The sequence below is a fragment of the Triticum aestivum genome, chromosome 3B, assembly GCF_018294505.1.
Source record: "Triticum aestivum cultivar Chinese Spring chromosome 3B, IWGSC CS RefSeq v2.1, whole genome shotgun sequence".
Classification (NCBI taxonomy): domain Eukaryota; kingdom Viridiplantae; phylum Streptophyta; class Magnoliopsida; order Poales; family Poaceae; genus Triticum; species Triticum aestivum.
In genome coordinates, this window is record NC_057801.1 from 450,582,635 (window position 1) to 450,594,886 (window position 12,252).

The following is a 12,252-nucleotide window of genomic DNA, read 5'->3' on the forward strand; positions in this document are numbered from 1 at the left end:
TACCTGAAAAGGACTAAGGAAATGTTTCTCGTTTATGGAGGTGACGAAGAGCTCGTCGTAAAGGGTTACGTCGACGCTAGCTTCGACACAGATCTGGATGACTCTAAGTCACAAACCGGATACGTGTATATTTTGAATTGTGGGGCAGTAAGCTGGTGCAGTTGCAAGCAAAGCGTCGTGGCGGGATCTACATGTGAAGCGGAGTACATGGCAGCCTCAGAGGCAGCACATGAAGCAATATGGGTGAAGGAGTTCATCACCGACCTAGGAGTCATACCCAATGCGTCGGGGCCGATCAAGCTCTTTATGACAACACTGGAGCTATTACACTTGCCAAGGAGCCCAGGTTTCACAAGAAGGCAAGGCACATCAAGCGTCGCTTCAACTCCATTCGTGAAAATGTTCAAGATGGAGACATAGAGATTTGTAAAGTACATACGGACCTGAATATAGCAGATCCGTTGACTAAACCTCTCCCTAGAGCAAAACATGATCAACACCAGAATTCCATGGGTGTTCGATTCATCACAATGTAACTAGATTATTGACTCTAGTGCAAGTGGGAGACTGTTGGAAATATGCCCTAGAGGCAATAATAAAAGCATTATTATTATATTTCCTTGTTCATGATAATTGTCTTTATTCATGCTATAATTGTGTTATCCGGAAATCGTAATACATGTGTGAATAACAGACACCAACATGTCCCTAGTGAGCCTCTAGTTGACTAGCTCGTTGATCAACAGATAGTCATGGTTTCCTGACTATGGACACTGGATGTCATTGATAACGAGATCACATCATTGGGAGAATGATGTGATGGACAAGACCCAATCCTAAACATAGCACAAGATCGTATAGTTTGTTTGCTAGAGTTTTCCAATGTCAAAGTATCTTTTCCTTAGACCATGAGATCGTGTAACTCCCGAATACCGTAGGAGTGCTTTGGGTATGCCAAACGTCACAACGTAACTGGGTGACTATAAAGGTAGACTACGGGTATCTCCGAAAGTGTCTGTTGGGTGACATGGTTCAAGACTGGGATTTGTCACTCCGTATGACGGAGAGGTATCACTGGGCCCACTCGGTAATGCATCATCATAATGAGCTCAGAGTGACCAAGTGTATGGTCACGGGATCATGCATTACGGTACGAGTAAAGTGACTTGCCGGTAACGAGATTGAACGAGGTATTGGGATACCGACGATCGAATCTCGGGCAAGTAACATATCGATAGACAAAGGGAATAGCGTACGGGATTGATTAAATCCTCGACATCGTGGTTCATCCGATGAGATCATCGTGGAGCATGTGGGAGCCAACATGGGTATCCAGATCCCGCTATTGGTTATTGACCGGAGAGTCGTCTCGGTCATGTCTGCTTGTCTCCCGAACCCGTAGGGTCTACACACTTAAGGTTCGGTGACGCTAGGGTTATGAAGATATGTATATGCAGAAACCCGAATGTTGTTCGGAGTCCCGGATGAGATCCCGGACGTCACGAGGAGTTCCGGAATGGTCCGGAGGTAAAGAATTATATATAGGAAGTGCTATTTCGGGCATCGGGACAAGTTTCGGGGTTATCGGTATTGTACCGGGACCACCGGAAGGGTCCCGGGGGTCCACCGGGTGGGGCCACCTGTCCGGGGGGCCACATGGGCTGTAGGGGGTGCGCCTTGGCCTAGATGGGCCAAGGGCACCAGCCCCTATAGGCCCATGCGCCTAGGGTTTCCACCATGGGAGAGTCCATGTGGTGGAAGGCACCCCTAGGTGCCTTGGGGGGAGGGAAACCTCCCCTTGGCCGCCGCCCCCCCTAGTAGATCTCAACTACTAGGGCCGGCGCCCCCCTGGCACCCCTATATATAGTGGGGGGAGAGGAGGGATTTTACACCAGCCCCTGGCGTCTCCACCTCCCCCCGTTACGTCTCTTCCTCGTAGTCTCGGCGAAGCCCTGCTGCTGTGACGCCCTGCATCCACCACCACGCCGTCGTGCTGCTGGATCTTTATCAACCTCTCCTTCCCCCTTGCTGGATCAAGAAGGAGGAGACGTCTCCCGTCCCGTACGTGTGTTGAACGCGGAGGTGCCGTCCGTTCGGCGCTGGTCATCGGTGATTTGGATCACGTCGAGTACGACTACATCATCACCATTCTTTTGAACGCTTCCGCTCGTGATCTACAAAGGTATGTAGATGCATCCGATGACTCGTTGCTAGATGAACTCCTAGATGATCTTGGTGAAACGAGTAGGAAATTTTTTGTTTTCTGCAACGTTCCCCAACAGGTGCTGTACGTTCGTTACTTGGATCGTTTGGATCGCAAAGATGTTCGACTACATCAACTGCGTTATTGAAACGCTTCCGCTTTCGGTCTACGAGGGTACATGGACACACTCTCCCCCTCTCGGTTCTATGCATCTCCTAGATAGATCTTGCGTAATCATAGGAATTTTTTTGAAATTATCGCATTCCCCAACAGTGGCATCCGAGCCAGGTCTATCCATAGATGTTATATGCACGAGTAGAACACAAAGAGTTGTGGGCGATAATAGTCATACTGCACCAGCATGTCATACTTTGATTCAGCGGTATTGTTGGATGACGCGGCCCAGACCGACATTACATGACCGCGTTCATGAGACTGGTTCTACCGACGTGCTTCGCACACAGGTGGCTACTAGGTGTCTATTTCTCCAACTTTAGTTGAATCAATTTTGACTACGCCTGGTCCTTGTTGATGGTTAAAACAGCACACTTGACGAAAAATTGTTGTGGTTTTGATGCGTAGGTAAGAACGGTTCTTGCTAGAGGCCCGTGGCAGCCACGTAAAACTTGCAACAACAAAGTAGAGGACGTCTAACTTGTTTTTGCGGGGCTTGATGTGATGTGATATGGTCAAGACATGATGTGATATGGTCAAGACATGATGTGATATAATTTGTTGTATGAGATGATCATGTTTTGTAACAAAGTTATCGGCAACTGGTAGGAGCCATATGGTTGTCACTTTATTGTATGCAATGCAATCGCCATGTAATTGTTTTACTTTATCACTAAACGGTAGCGATAGTCGTAGTAACAATAGTTGGCGAGACGACAATGATGCTACGATGGAGATCAAGGTGTTGCGCTAGTGACGATGGAGATCATGACGATGCTTTGGTGATGAGATCATGAGCACAAGATGATGATGGCCATATCATGTCACATATTTTGATTGCATGTGATGTTTATCTTTTATGCTTCTTATTTTGCTTAAGTTCAGTGGTAGCATTATAAGATGATCCCTTACTAAAATTTCAAGGTATAAGTGTTCTCCCAAAGTATGCATCGTTGTGACAGTTCTTTGTGCCAGGACACCACGTGATGATCGGGTGTGGTAAGCTCTACATTCACATATAATGGGTGCAAGTCAGTTTTGCACACGCAGAATACTCTGGTTAAACTTGAAAAGCCTAGCATATGCAGATATGGCCTCGGAACACTAGAGACCGAAAGGTCGAGCGTGAATCATATAGTAGATATGATCAACATAGTGATGTTCACCATTGAAAACTACTCCATCTCACGTGATGATCGGACATGGTTTAGTTGATTTGGATCACGTGATCATTTAGATGACTAGAGGGATGTCTATCTAAGTGGGAGTTCTTAAGTAATATGATTAATTGAACTTTAATTTATCATGAACTTGGTCCTGATAGTATTTTGCAAATTATGTTGTAGATCAATAGCTTGCGTTATAGCTTCCCTATCTTTTTTATATGTTCCTAGAGAAAACTAAGTTGAAAGATGATAGTAGCAATGATGCGGACTGGGTCCGTGATCTGAGGTGTATCCTCATTGCTGCACAGAAGAATTATATCCTTGATGCACCGCTAGGTGACAGACCTATTGCAGGAGCAGATACAGATGTTATGAACTTTTGGCTAGCTCAATATGATGACTACTTGATAGTTTAGTGCACCATGCTTTACGGCTTAGAACCAGGACTTCAAAAATGTTTTTGAAACGTCACGGAGCCTATGAGATGTTCCAAGAGCTGAAATTGGTATTTCAGACTCATGCCCGTGTCAAGAGGTATGAGACCTCTGACAAGTACTTTGCCTAAAAGATGGAGGAGAATTGTTCAACTAGTGAGCATGTGCTCAGAATGTCTGGGTACTACAATCACTTGAATCAAGTGGGAGTTAATCTTCCAGATAAGATAGTGATTGACAGAGTTCTCTAGTCACCATCACCAAGTTACTGGAACTTCGTGATGAACTATAGTATGCAAGGGATGACGAAAACGATTCTCGAGCTCTTCGTGATGCTGAAATCGATGAAGGTAGAAATCAAGAAAGAGCATCAAGTGTTGATTATTAAACAAGACCACTAGTTTCAAGAAAAGGGCAAAGGGAAAGAAAGGGAACTTCAAGAAGAATGGCAAGCAAGTTGTCACTCCCGTGAAGATGCCCAAAGCTGGACCTAAGCCTGAAACTGAGTGCTTCCACTACAAAGGAAATGGTCACTGGAAGTGGAACTGCCCCAAATATTTGGCAGATAAGAAGGATGGCAAAGTGAACAAAGGTATATTTGATATACATATTATTGGTGTGTACCTTACTAGTGCTCGTAGCAATCCCTGGATATTTGATACTTGTTCGGTTGCTAAGATTAGTAACTCAAACAGGAGTTGCAGAATAAATAGAGGCTAGTTGAGGATGAAGTGACGATGTGTGTTGGAAGTGGTTCCAAGATTGATATGATCATCATTGAGCACTCCCTATACTTTCGGGATTAGTGTTAAACCTAAATAAATGTTATTTGGTGTTTGTGTTGAGCATGAATATGATTAGATCATGTTAATTGCAATACAACTATTCATTTAAGACAGAGAATAATTGTTATTCTGTTTACATGAATAAAACCTTCTATGGTCATACACCCAATGTTGATGGTTTATTGAATCTCAATCATGGTAATACACATATTCATAATATTGATGCCAAAAGATGCAAAGTTGATAATGATAGTGCAACTTATTTGTGGCACTACCATTTGGATCATATCAGTGTAAAGCGCATGAAGAAACTCCATGTTGATGGACTTTTGGAATCATTTGATGCTTGTGAACTGTCCCTTATGAGCAAGATGACTAAAACTATGTTCTCCAGAACAATGGAACGAGCTAGTGACTTATTGGAAATAACACATACCGATGTATACGGTCCAATGAGAGTTGATGCTCGTGGCGGATATTGTTATTTTCTGACCTTCACAAATGATTTGAGCAGATATGGGTATATCTACTTAATGAAACACAAGTTTGAAACATTTGAAAAGTTCAAAGAATTTCGGAGTGAAGTGGAGAATCATCGTAACAAGAAAATAAAGTTTCTACAATCTATCGTGGAGGAGAATATTTGAGTTACGAGTTTGGCCTTCATTTTAAACAATGTGGAATAGTTTCACAGCTCACGCCACCTGGAACACCACAGCGTAATGGTGTGTCCAAACATCATAACTGCACTTTATTGGATATGGTACGATCTATGATGTCTCTTACCGATTTACCACTATCATTTTGGGGTGTTATGCATTAGAGACAGCTACATTCACGTTAAACATGGAACCATCGAAATCCGTTGAGACGACGCCTTATGAACTATGGTTTGGCAAGAAACCAAAGTTCTCGTTTCTTAAAGTTTGGGGCTGTGATGCTTATGTGAAAAAGCTTCAACCTGATAAGCTCGAACCCAAATCGGAGAAGTGCATCTTCATAGGATACCCAAAGGAAACTATTGGGTACACCTTCTATCACAGATTCGAAGGCAAGATATTCATTGCTAAGAATGGATCCTTTCTAGAGAACGAGTTTCTCTCGAAAGAAGTGAGTGGGAGGAAAGTAGAACTTGATGAGGTAATTGTACCTTCTCCTGAATTGGAAAGTAGTTCATCACAGAAATCAATTCTAGTGATTCCTACACCAATTAGTGAAGAAGATAATGATGATGATCATGAAACTTCAGATCAAGTTACTACCAAACCTCGTAGGTCAGCCAGAGTATGATCCGCACCAGAGTGGTACGGTAGTCCTATTCTGGAAGTCATGTTACTAGACCATGATAAACCTATGAACTATGAGGAAGCGATGATGAGCCAGATTCCGTGAAATGGCTTGAGACCATGAAATCTGAGATGGGATCCATGTACGAGAACAAAGTGTGGACTTTGGTGGACTTGCTCGATGATCGTCAAGCTATATTAAATAAATAGATCTTCAAGAGGAAGACAGACACTGATAGTAGTGTTACTATCTACAAAGCTCGACTTGTCGCAAAAAGGTTTTCGACAAGTTCAAGGTGTTGACTACAATGAGATTTTCTCAACTGTAGCGATGCTTAAATCCGTCTGAATCATGTTAGTAGTTGCCATATTTTATGAAATCTGGCAAATGGATGTCAAAACTACATTCCTTAAATGCATATTTCTTAAAGAAGAGTTGTATATGATGCAACCAGAAGATTTTGTCAATCCTAAAGGTACTAACAAGGTGTGCAAGCTCCAGTGATCCATCTATGGACTGGTGCAAGCATCTCGGAGTTGGAATATACGCTTTAATGAGTTGATCAAAGCATATAGTTTTATATAGACTTGTGGTGAAGCCTGTATTTACAAGAAAGTGAGGGGGAGCACTACAGCCTTTCTGATAAGTATATGTGAATGACATATCGTTGATCGGAAATGATGCAAAATTTTCTGGAAAGCATAAAGGAAAGTTTGAAAGGAGTTTTTCAAAGAAAGACCTCGGTGAAGTTGCTTATATATTGGGCATCAACATGTATAGAGATAGATCAAGACGCTTGATAAGATTTTTCAATGAATACATACCTTAACAAGGTTTTTGAAAGAGTTCAAAATGGATCAGTCAAAGAAGAAGTTCTTGCCTGTATTAGAAGGTGTAAAGTTGAGTAAGACTCAAAGCCCGACTACTTCAGAAGATAGAAAGAGAATGAAAGTCATTCCTTATGCCACAGTCATAGGTTCTATAAAGTATGTTGTGTTGTGTACCAGACCTATTATGCACCGTCCCATGAGTTTGGCAAGGGGGTACAATAGTGATCTAAGAGTAGATCACTGGACAACGGTCAAAATTATCCTTAGTGAGGACTAAGGAAATATTTCTCAGTTATGGAGGTGATAAAGAGTTCGTCGTAAAGAGTTGCGTTGATGCAAGCTTTTACACCAATCCGGATGACTCTAAATCTCAATCTGGATACATATCGAAAGTGGGAGCAATTAGCTAGAGTAGCTCCATGCAGAGCATTGTAGACATAGAATATTTGCAAAATACATACGGCTCTGATTGTGACAGACCCGTTGACTAATCTTCTTTGACAAGCAAAACATGGTCACACCTTAGTACTCTTTGGAGGTTAATCACATAGCGATGTGAACTAGATTATTGACTCTAGTAAACCCTTTTGGGTGTTGGTCACACGGCGATGTGAACTATGGGTGTTAATCACATACAGATGTGAACTATTGGTGTTAAATCACATGGCGATGTGAACTAGATTATTGACTCTAGTGCAAGTGGGAGACTAAAGGAAATATGCCCTAGAGGCAATAATAAAGTTATTATTTATTTCCTTATTTCATGATAAATGTTTATTATTCATGCTAGAATTGTATTAACCGGAAACTTAGTACATGTGTGAATACATAGACAGAACATAGTGTCCCTAGTATGCCTCTACTTGACTAGCTCGTTAATCAAAGATGGTTATGTTTCCTAATCATAGACATGTGTTGTCATTTGATGAACGGGATTACATCATTAGGAGAATGATGTGATGGACAAGACCCATCCGTTAGCTTAGCATCATGATCGTTACAGTTTCATTGCTACTGCTTTCTTCATGACTTATACATGTTCCTCAGACTATGAGATTATGCAACTCCCGAATGCCGGAGGAACACCTTGTGTTCTATCAAACGTCACAACATAACTGTGTGATTATAAAGGTGCTCTACAGGTGTATGCGAAGGTGTTTGTTGGTTTGGCATAGATCGAGATTAGGATTTGTCACTCCGTATTTTGGAGAGGTATCTCTAGGCCCTCTCGGTAATGCTCATCACTATAAGCCTTGCAAGCAATGTGACTAATGAGTTAGTTGCGGGATGAAGTATTATGGAACGAGTAAAGAGACTTGCCAGTAACGAGATTGAACTAGGTATGATGATACCGACGATCGAATCTCGGGCAAGTAACATACCGATGACAAAGGGAACAACGTATGTTGTTATGCGGTTTGACCGATAAAGATCTTTGTAGAATATGTAGGAGCCAATATGAGCATCCAGGTTCCGCTATTGGTTATTGACCGGAGATGTGTCTCGGTCATTTCTACATAGTTCTCGAACCCGTAGGGTCCGCACGCTTAACGTTTGATGATGATATGTATTATGAGTTATGTGTTTTTGATGACTGAAGTTTATTCGGAGTCTCGGATGAGATCACGGACGTGACGAGGAGTCTCAAAATGGTCGATACATAAAGATTCATATATTGGAAGGTTGCATTTGGACATCGGAATGATTCTGAGCGGTTCGGGCATTTTTCCTGAGTACCGGGAGGTTATCGGAACCCCCGGGAGAAGTAATGGGCCTATTGGGACTTATTGGAGGAGAGAAGAGAGGCCACAAGGGAGGGGTGCACCCTCCCCTTGCCTAAACCGAATTGGACTAGGGGAGGCGACCGACCCCCCTCTTTCCTTCTCCCTCTCTCTCCCTTCCCTTCCCTCCGGTGGAAGAAATGAAAAGGGGGGAAGCGAATCCTACTTGGACTAGGAGTCCAAGTAGGACTCCCCCCTGGCGCGCCCAACCTGGTCGACCTCCTCTCTCCCTCCCTCCTTTATATACGCGGCCAGGGGGCACCCCAATAGCACAACAGATAATCTATTAGCCGTGTGTGGTGCCCTCCTCCACAGTTACACACCTCGATCATATTGTCATAGTGCTTAGGCGAAGCACTGCGCTGGTAACTTCATCATCACCGTCACCATGCCGTCGTGCTGACGGAACTCACCCTCGGCCTCAACTGGATCAAGAGTACAAGGGACGTCATTGAGCTGAACGTGTGCTGAACGCGGAGGTGCCATACGTTCGGTACTTTAATTGGTTGGATCGCGAAGATGTTTGACTACATCAACTGCGTTATTGAAAGGCTTCCGCTTTCGATCTACGAGGGTACGTGGACACACTCTCCCCCTCTCGTTGTTATGCATCTTCTAGATAGATCTTGCGTGATTGTAGGAAACTTTTTGAAATTACCGCGTTCCCCAACAATCAGTTGTCCACATTTGCAACTCGATGTAGGGGCTGGTAAGAACTAGGCGTGTAGCACAAGGGGAGATTGACATCAGGGTCGGTAACAAAGCAAGAGTTGTTGCGTTGGAGGTCGGCACGATGCAGCTCCAGCTTCCTTCTGGATTTAATTTAGAATTGAATAATTGTTATTACATTCCTGCACTTAGTCGAAACATTATTTCTGCCTCATGCTTGATGAGTTAGGGTTATGAATTCAATTTAAAGGTTGTTCGTTTTATTTGAATGGTATGTTCCACGGCTATGCGTCCATTGTTGATGGGCTATTTATATTGAATCTGGAATAGGAACCGGTCTATAACATGAATGTCAAGAGGCATAAGCCTAATGAGATAAATCCGACATACTTCTGGCACTGCCGGCTTGGACACATTAGTCTAAAACACATGAAGAAGCTCCATGATGATGGGCTCCTAACTTCGTCCGACTTTGGGTCGTTCGAGACATGCGAATCATGCTTACTCGACAAGATGACTAAGTCTTCTTTCGCAAAGAGTTGCGAGAGGGCATCCGAGCTATTGGAACTGATACACAGTGATGTGTGTGGACCAATGAGCACAACTGCCAGAGGTGGCTATCAGTACTTGTGACTTTTACTGACGACTTGAGTAGATATGGATATATCTATTTGATGAGGCACAAGTCAGAAACTCTTGAAAAGTTCAAAGAGTTTCAGAACGAAGTTGAGAATCAGCTCGGCAAGACTATAAAGATTCTATGATCTGATCGTGGAGGTGGGTACATGAACCAGAAGTTTGATGATCATCTGAAAAGTCGAGGTATAGTACCTCAGCTCACACCTCCGGGTACGCCATAGAGAAACGGTGTGTTGGAACGGGGTAATAGGACCTTGTTGGACATGGTCCGGTCTATGATGAGCAAATCGGATTTACCCTTGTCATTCTGGGGATACACTATAGAAACTGCAGCTTTGACACTTAATAGGGTACCATCAAAATTCATAGACAAGACACCACATGAGATGTGGACCGGGAAGAGTCCCAATTTGTCTTTTCTAAAGATTTGGGGTTGTGAAGCATTTGTCAAGCAACTTATGTTAGACAAGCTTACACCCAAGTCGAATAAATGCATATTCGTGGGATATCCGAGGGAAACCTTGGGATATAGCTTCTACGACCGAGAAGAGAACAAAGTGTTTATTGCTCGGAATGGGGTTTTCCTTCAGAAAGAGTTTCTGTTGGGAAGCCAGTGGGAGTACGGTCCGACTCGAAGAAATTCGAGGACCACTTGGGGACGGCTCGATGGGTGATGATATCATACCAGATTCTGTCAGGGAACCCATAGTGGAAGCGGCACCGCAACCACGGAGGTCGGAAAGATTACGCAGAGTGGGTGATGTATTGTTGCTAGAAAGCGACGAGCCGACCACATATGCGGAAGCGATGGTGAGCCGGGATTCCGAGCCATGGCTAGAGGCCATGAGATCCGAGTTAAAGTCCATGGATGATAATAAAGTCTGGGACTTGGTTGATCCGCCGCCCGGTGTAAAGTCCATTGACTGCAAATGGGTCTTTAAGAAGAAAACCGATGTGGATGGGAATGTTCAGATCCACAAAGCTCAGCTTATCGCTACAGGTTATGGAGAAATTCAAGAAATTGACTACAAGGAGACTTACTCGCGGGTAGCAATGCTGAAGTCGGTGAGGATCGTACTAGCTATAGCTGCATATTTCGATTACGAGATATGGCAGATGGATGTCAAAACGGCGTTCCTTCACGGAAATTTAACCAAGGGCGTGTATATGATACAACCCGATGGTTTTGTCGATCTGACTAGTGCTAGTAAGGTATGCAAGCTCAAGAGATCCATTTATGGGTTGAGGCAAGCATCTCGGAGTTGGAACATTTGTTTTGATGAGGCCGTCACTGGTCTCGGTTTCATCAAAAGCGATGAGGACGCTTGTTTATACAAGCGGTTAAGTGGGAGCTCGATAGTGTTTTTGATCTTGTATGCGGATGACGTGGAAATGATGTTTCGATGCTGAACTCGGTCAAGGAATCATTGAATGGCAAGTTTTCAATGAAGGACCTTGGTGAGACAGTTTACATTTTAGGCATCAAGATCTATAGAGATAGATCAAGGGGGCTGCTCGGCTTGAGCCAGAGCACGTACATAGATAAAGTGTTAAAGAGGTTCAACACGAGTGAGGCCAAGAAAGGGTTCTTGCCTATCTCACATGGTATATGGCTAAGCGAGACTCAGAGTCCTTTGACATTTGATGAGCAAAGCAAGATGAGTCGGATTCGGTATGCCTCGGCAATCGGATCCATCATGTATGCCATGATATGTATACGGCCTGACGTTGCTTTTGCAATAAGCCTAACAAGTAGATACCAGGCCAAACAGTCACTGGGCAGCGGTAACGACTATTTTGAAGTACCTGAGAAGGACTAAAGAGATGTTCCTAGTTCATGGAGGTGAGGAAGAGCTCGTCGTAAGGGGTTACGCTAATGCTAGTTTCCAAACCGACAGAGATGATTGTCGATCACAGTCCGGATTAGTGTACGTCATGAACGGAGGAGCAGTGAGCTGGATGAGTTCCAAGCAAGATACGGTGGCTGATTCTACCACAGAAGCCGAATACATTGCGGCTTGTGAAGCCGCAAAGGAAGGTGTTTGGATCTGGAACTTTCTGCATGATCTTGGTATTTTCCCAGCCTCAGTAAAACCATTGGACCTTTATTGTGATCATTCTGGTGCCATCGCACAAGCCAAGGAGCCGACGAATCACCACAAGACCAGACACATAGATCGAAAATATCACCTAATACGAAAGATCGTAAAGAATGGTGATGTTGAGTTATGCAAAATTCACACAGATGTAAATGTTGCAGATCCGTTGACGAAGCTGCTTCCAC